Below are 8,566 nucleotides of genomic sequence, written 5' to 3' on the forward strand. Positions count from 1 at the left end.
CAGACGTACTAAGAGTTATGGAAACCAGTCTCGCCAGAATCAGAATTTTAGGACATCATCCTCACATAGCCAGAGTCATGCTGAGCAGCATTCACACCAACAAGGTCTTTATGGAACATGTAAGCGGCAACATTCAGGTCATTGCAAGCTCGGGTTTCATGGTTGCTATCATTGTGGAGACATTGGTGATATAAAGGCCAACTGCCCAAAGTTGCAACGTAATTTCAGTGGTGGATCAACTCGTCCTTCTAGTTCCTCATCTACTGCAGTTGCACCACCTTAGGCTCGTGGTTCTCATAATCAGACCGGGCATGGGGCAGACAAAGGTGCAGATCGAGTTACTCAGAGAGGGGGGACAACCCCGTTTGTTTGCTACACTTGATCGTCAGAGTGCAGAGGCATCTGCAGAAGTTATTACAGGTATACTTTTAGTCTGCTCACATAATGCTTATGCCATAATAGATCCAGGTTCAGCGTTTTCATATGTGACTCCATACTTTGCAGTTAACCTCGGGCTAGAACCTGAACAACTTAGTGAGCCATTCCTAGTATCTACTCTAGTTGGTGAGTCAGTGAAAGTCACAAGAGTCTATAGAGGTTGTATAGTTTCAGTCCAAGGTCGCAACACCAAAGCCGATCTCATAGAGTTAGAAATGGTGGATTTCAATGTGATCATGGGTATGGATTGGTTATCTTCCTGCTATGCCATGTTAGATTGTCGTGCTAAGATTGTCAGGTTCCAATTTACAAATGAAGAAGTCTTAGAGTGGAAGGGTAGTTCAGCATCGCTTGTAGGTAAGTTTATTTCTTACCTTAAGGCACAACGAATGATCAGTAAGGGGTGTCTCGCCTATTTGGCTCACATCATTAATCTAGAATCAGAACCACCAGCTCTCTAGTCCATGCCAGTTGTTAGAGAATTTCCAAAAGTTTTCCTAGATGACCTTCCTGGACTTCCTCCTGAAAGAATCATAGACTTTGGCATTGATCTCATGCCAGGCACTCAGCCCATATCTATACCTCCTTATAGGATGGCCAGCAGAACTTAATGAGATGAGAGAACAGTTGAAAGACCTTCTTGACAAGGGCTTCATAAGGCCGAGTGTTTTACCATGGGGTGCCCCGGTCCTGTTTGTGAAGAAGAAAGATGGGTCTCTCAGAATGTGCATCGACTATCGGCAGTTGAATAAAGTTACCATTAAGAACAAGTACCCACTGCCAAGAATTGATGATTTATTTGATCAACTTCAGGGTGCAAAGTACTTTTCAAAGATAGAATTGAGGTCGGGGTACCATCAGTTGAGAATCAGAGAAGAAGATATGTCTAAAACAGCCTTTAGAACTCGCTACAGGCACTATGAATTTCTAGTAATGTCCTTCGGGTTGACAAATGCTCCAGCTGCATTCATGGACCTCATGAACAGAGTTTTCAAGCCATTCCTTGACACCTTTGTTATCGTGTTCATAGACGATATTTTGGTATACCTAAGAGCAAGGATGAGCATGCCGAACACCTCAGGATAGCCTTGCAGACCTTGAAGGAAAATGAGCTTTATGCCAAATTTTCAAAATGTGAGTTCCGGTTGCAGTCAGTGGCATTCTTAGTCCACGTGGTATCTAGTGAAGGAATAAAAGTAGATCCTCAGAAGACAGAAGCAGTCAAGAATTGGCCTAGGCCGACAACGCCAACCGAAATCAGGAGTTTTTTGGGGTTAGCAGGCTACTATAGAAGGTTTGTAGAGGCGTTTTCCTCACTTGTAGCTCCATTAACTAAGCTGACTCAGAAAGCAGTTAAGTTCCAGTGGTCAGACGCTTGTGCGCATAGTTTTCAAGAGTTAAAGAAGAGGTTGACCACTGCACCTATATTAACCTTGCCGACAATTTCGGGTGGGTTCACAGTGTATCATGATGCCTCCAGAGTTGGTCTCGGTTGTGTTCTTTTGCAAAATGGAAAAGTTATTGCTTATGCTTCCAGGCAGTTAAAGAATCATGAAAAGAACTACCCCACACACGACTTGGAGCTTGAAGCAGTGGTGTTTGCATTAAAGATATGATGACACTACCTTTATGGCGAGCATTCTGAAGTGTTTACAAATCACAACAGCCTCCAGTACATTTCAAGCAAAAAGAATTAAATTTGAGACAGAGAAGGTGGCTCGAGCTATTGAAGGATTATGATATCAATATTCTTTATCACCCTGGCAAAGCTAATGTGGTAGCAGATGCACTTAGTAGGAAGTCAATGGGTGTCTTGGCCCATCTTGTAGTACAAAGGCGAACTTTGGATCGAGAAATTCAAAAACTGGCAAATGATGGAATAAGATTGGATGAGACCGGAGAAGGAGGTATAAATACTTATGCCTTAGCGCAATTCTATCTTGTTGTGCATGTTAAGGCTAAGCAAGACAAATATCCGTACTTAGTAAAGTTAAAAGAAGGAGTTAGAAACAAAGAAATCACTGCTTTCACTCTAGGAAGTGACGGAATTTTGAAGTCGAATGATCGGTTATGTGTGGCTGATGTAAATGGTCTTAGGAAGGCCATAATGGAAGAAGCTCACAGTTCGAGGTACTCTATCCACCCAGGTGCTACCAAATTGTATCTGGACTTGAAAGGGTTGTATTGGTGGAAAGGCATGAAGAAGCAAGTAGCAGATCTTGTAAATGTTTGAATTGCCAGCAAGTCAAAGCCGAGCATCAGAGGCCTGGTGGCCTAGCTCAAGATATAGAAATACCACAGTGGAAATGGGAGATGATTAATATGGATTTCGTAGTAGGTCTACCTTGCACATACCGTAAGCATGATTCAATTTGGGTTATTATAGACCGACTGACAAATCCGCGCATTTCCTACCAGTAAAGACGACAGATTCCGCAGAGCAGTATGCACAGTTGTACATCAAAGAAATAGTCGGATTGCATGGTACTCCAGTTTCAATCATATCTGACAGAGGCCCTCAGTTCAAGACACATTTTTGGCAAGCATTTCAGAAAAGATTAGGTACCAAGGTCAATTTGAGCACCGCTTTCCATCCACAGACCGATGGTCAGGCAGAAAGGACCATTCGGACTCTCAAAGATATGTTGTGGCCATGTGTTATAGATTTTGGAGGTAATTGGGATGATCGCTTGCCACTTATAGAATTTCCTTACAATAACAGCTATTAGGCCAGTATTGGTATGGCTCCTTATGAAGCGTCGTATGGGCGAAGATGTAGGTCTAATCTTTAGAATTCCCACTGCTTAACTTTCAATTCGCCTCTGACCATAAAATGAAATGTGAATAACCCGTCCTTCTCTCTTTGAAAGAAGGGGCGCTTCCGGTTCTGTCGGTGCTTGAAACAATTTTGTCTTCTCCATATTACTATATCTCTAGAGTCAATAATTTTATATGAGGAACTACTGAACTCAATCACTTGCTGCCGTTACTCTTCAGTTTTCTGTTGAGGTCTATCCAGCAGAGGTACTGAAATTGGATCAGTGATCGATTTCTAGGCTTCGTCGTAAACCTAATTGGTTATTTCCAATTACATAAATCAATAGTTCAAACCGCACTCAAAGGTAGGGCATTTCCCATTTTTATAGGAACTTCTGTACCAGAAACCAGTGGGTTGGTTTGAACCAGCAGAGGTGCCGTTGATTGGTCCAGAGTTTGTTTGTGAGGCCTTAGAAAAAGTCCAGCTAATCAGAGAAAGATTGAAAGCAGCTTAGAGTCGTCAAAAGTCCTATTCTGACAAGAGGCATCGTGACTTAGAGTTCATGGTTGGTGACAAGGTGTTTTTGAAAGTTTCACCAATGAAAGGAGTTATGAGGATTGGTAAGAAAGGGAAACTTAGCCCTAAGTTTATTGGACCTTATGAGATTATAGAAAAGAAGGGAAACGTGGCTTATGAGCTAGCGTTGCCCGTTGAGTTGTCCTCTGTTCATCCTATCTTTCATGTGTCTATGCTTAGAAAGTACATTCATGATGAGTCGCATATAATACCTGCCGATACCACAGAAATTAAAGAAGGCTTGACTATGAAGATGTACCTATAGAAATTCTTGATAGGCAAGTAAGAAAGTTGAGAACAAAAGATTTAGCATCGGTAAAAGTTTTGTGGAGTAATCATGATTCAAAGGAGGCTACGTGGGAGGTCGAGGAAGATATAAGAGAGAAATATCCATATTTATTTGAGGAAAGAGGTATGCGAACCTAGGTTTGGTTTGGCATTTATATTTTATTTATTAAATACAAGCTAGCATGTGTTTATGTTCTTGCTAGATTATACTTAGTTGTTGAAGTAATTTAGTTTTTGTCATAGTATATTTAGTTATTTAACAATTTAGTGCCACCAGAGTACATTTAACTCATTAAAGTGATTTACTTTTGCTAAAGTTTTGTGCTTTAGATTCTTGTTGGTTATTGCGGTACCTCCTTGCCGGAGTGTCAGTAATTAATTTATGAGTTGTGTATGGTACCTATGAATGGCCTGTTATGGTATATTTGGTTGTTGTTGGTGTGGATAGTCCAATTTACAAGGGAAACTCTGCCGAAATTTATGAAAATTTAGGGAGTTAGCCAAAGTTTTGAGGCCCTTGGAAGAGTGAGTAGTGCTAAGAAAATTTAAGAGGTTCAAGGACCTAAGGAATGATTTTTAGCTTAAGAATAAGGCCCTAGCAACATTCGAGGACGAATGTTTTCAAGGAGGGAAGATTGTAACACTCCTCAAATTTATAAAAGTTTCAAGACACGCTAATTATAGAATTAAATTATTATTATTATTATTATTATTTTTCTTGCCTATAGTGAATATATATATATATATATATATATATATATATATATATATATATATATATTATTTTTCTTGTCTATAGTGAATATATATATATATATATATATATATATATATATATATATATATATATATATACACACACAAACATAAATAATTGGATATACAATTAGGGAAATACTAATAATTTTAATATTATTAATTATTAAAAATGGGTATCATTAATTATTAGTTAAGTTAAAAAAAAAGGAAGAGAAAAGGGCCTAAAGCCCATAAAAGGGCTGATGGAACAAAAGGCTTCAAGCCTTAAGAAAACAGAACAAGGTTCTGTTATTCACGAAAAGGATTAGAAGACAAAAGCCTTAGACAAAAACACAACAAACTCACAAAACAGAGAGCCGCAAAACTCATATAGGCAATGGAAAATTTAGGGTTCTTTACAAATCACTAATTCTTGAACTTAGGTATATAAATTCTCTATTGTCAATTACTCTACAGTAGTAATAGGTAAGAATTGAACAGTTAATTCCCTTCTTTCTCTATATCAACCGTAAAGTTCCGTGTTTAGGTGCGAAACTTTGAAATTAATTAAAATGCACTGGCTGTTGTAGAATCGATTATTTGACTGGTGTCAATTGAACTGGGGCCTACGTATTGGCTCGAGAAGTTTTGAGGTGAGTTGATATAATCCTTTACCAAAGTGGTTTAACTCACAAAAGTATGCATACAAGATGTTTGATGAATTGGCTAAAAGAGTGAATATGTACTTAATTGAAGTGAGTGAGTAGCTCATCTTACTTTTCCCAACTCGAAAGTTTTCTGCCTCACATTTAATTTCAAATCGTTTCCCCTTATGTAGCAGAAATAAAGTTCCTACCATTAGGTTTGTTCAGAATCTGCATTTTTTCAGTTTGATACAGTCGTATTAGAAACACGGTAAGAGTAAATATTGTGAGGAATCCAATTCATATGTTCAGATTTTTTTTGTTTCTCTATTTGGAATTTGGCCAAGAAGCTGCAATGACATTCTATTAGCTTAGAATTATTTTAGTTAAAGTTAGATGATTTATTCTGACATATGTGCTTAAATTTTCAGATTTTTGTGTAATTCTTATAGGCCATTTTCATGTTGAAAAAGAAAATTTCATGAAGAAGCAAGAATCTTTAGAAATACTTTGAATGTTTATTTTATTTTTACGCCATACCTTACATTCAAGGATTCCAGTATGAGCATGTTTAAAAGATTTAGACTTGAAAAGTCACAAGAAGAAGCTTTAGAAGGAAAAGATTTTTGGGAGTATCCTTTATTCTGAGAAGGGGTCATCGTCCAGGCCGACGGTCCTGACCAAGGCGTTGACTTCCTGCAACTACTTGTGCCAAAGTAGTAGCACACGAGCCGAGGGTCTCGTTGCTGAGAATTTACTTAGCCAGGCTAAGGTATGATACATGAGCGCTGAGAAACATGAAGCGAGTGGCACCTCGTGGATTGGACCTATTCGATCAGGTTGGGATCGAACCCGTGCTAATCACACGGTGACTAAGATAGAAATAGGTCAGGATAGTTGGAACTCCCAAAGTATAAAGAGAAGTATTTCTTTTTTTAGAAAAAGAAAAGAATTTCTTGTAGAATATTCATAAACTGCTATTATGCCATTATTTTAGAATTGTTCTTATAACCTCTATGTTTTACATGCATTTAGAACCTTTGCTTGTAATGTATATGTTATTAAAGTTTCGCCCCCTGCCGTTGAGACTCATTGAGTACAATGGATGGTACTGACGTTCTCTTTTGGGAACCTACGTTGGTCTGCGGTACAACGTAGGAACCGATTTTGCAGGCGAGTAGGCTACGGGTTAGGACTTCCCTCACTTTCAATACTATCGGTGAGCTCCGTTTTTATTCGTGGAGTTTTCCTTAGAGTCATCTTTATTTAAGACACAGTCGGTGGGTTAAGATTCAGATGTTTTTGATAATAACTTAGCAGTATTTCAGTAGTTACAAAGAATAAAGTTTTGGAGTTGATTTATTTAAATATTTAAATTAATCAAAAGTATTTGGTTAAAGTATTGCCTTGTTGCATATAAAGTTTGAAGTTATAATAGATTTGATAAGCAGAGATGGTTCGCTCGGTCATGTTTAGTGATCGGGTGCCGGTTACGGCTTGTTCAGAAAATGGATCGTGACACAAACCCTCTTGGCTGCTCGAACAATGTCCTCAATTTGCACAATTCCAAAATTAGCACAAAAAGTAAGTCAATCCAAACTAACACATGATTAGAGTATAGTAATGTCTTCTGGTTAACAGATTGAAGCTAGAACGAAGTCTTCGAAACCCATCTTAAATTCTGAAAATATGAGTTCGTGTTCCATCGTTCTTCACCGCTCAACATTATGGAAGAAGCTGAGTTGTTTTTATCTGATAATTGGAGTTCGAATCGATTAAACGTTCAAAATCTTTGTTGAAAGCTTATTTGTCAAGCGGAATTTACAGATTAAGGTCGATTGCAGTTGTTTCGATAGGCTTTGGTTCGAAATTTTCGAAGAAGATGATGATCGGGTCTGTTCGAAGAAGATGAGATTTCTAGGTCGGTGAAGAAGATGGGTCTGTTCCAAAAATTTGGGTTTGTTCGAAGTATGCTCGAAGAAGTCTGGTCGACGACTGATGCTGGCTTTGTTCGGAGTCTGTTGAAGAAGAAGAAATTTCTGATATTGAGTTTAAAGAATCACAACCTACACATAGTCCTTACTCCTCAAAGTGTAGCCAATTCTAGTTGCTTATAATATTTTGGGATTGATTTGAGAAAATGGGGGACGCAGATGGGGAAAGCAAGAATATGTTTTTTTTTTTTGGGGGGGGGGGGTTCTTTTTTTTCTTTAAATGTATTTTTTTGTTAATTATATGTGTCAAATATTTATTATAATTTATATGTGTCATTCTTTAATTGGTTCATTTAATACATCACTAGCAAGCAGCGGCGGTGCCACATTCAATCACGCGGTGTCAATCGACATCCCTTCGCTGAAAAGTTACACTGTATTGCTAGATAATTCTTTTTCTATGTTTATTTATTATATGTTGACCCCTTGACTTTTTTATGTATATCAAATTTTTTATGTTTTGACACCCCTTGGTGAAAATTCTGGTTCCGCCAATGCTAGCAAGTGTAACTCACACATATATTTTGCTGGGCTCGGTGTTTACTTGACACACTTAATTGCCTCTTGAAGTGTCTAAATGGCAAAAGGGTCAGTTGAAGTGTTGTTTTGATCGTTGGGGACAACTTAGAGGTCGTTTGGTAGAGTGCATGAGAGGAAATAATGCATGCATTAGCTTTGTGTCATAGTAATATCTTGTTTGGTACACTTTTTCAACCTATGTATAACTAATACAAGCATTAGTTGTACATTCTATTTGGCATTACCCTATGTATAGCTAATGCATAGCAAACCATGGTATTAGTAATACCAAGGATATTAATACATGCATTAGCATGATTAAAGACAAAATTATTCTTAAAGTCCCTTAAAGCTAAAGAATATAGAGGGCATTTTTGTAAACAACTATTTTTTATTTTTTAAAATTATGTAATGCTTTTTAGTTTTTAACACACCAAAACAGTGTATAAGAACTAATTTCCGCATAACTAATGCTTGCATTACTAACCCATGCATTACTAGTCCCTGCATTACTAATACACCTTCCAAACGATCCCTTAAAGGGACCATTTAGGTAAATCGAAAAAATCACATGGGATAAAAGGGCCGGGGGGGGGGGTAGGGGGGAGGGG

This window comes from Nicotiana attenuata, unplaced genomic scaffold (assembly GCF_001879085.1).
Source record: "Nicotiana attenuata strain UT unplaced genomic scaffold, NIATTr2, whole genome shotgun sequence".
Taxonomy (NCBI): domain Eukaryota; kingdom Viridiplantae; phylum Streptophyta; class Magnoliopsida; order Solanales; family Solanaceae; genus Nicotiana; species Nicotiana attenuata.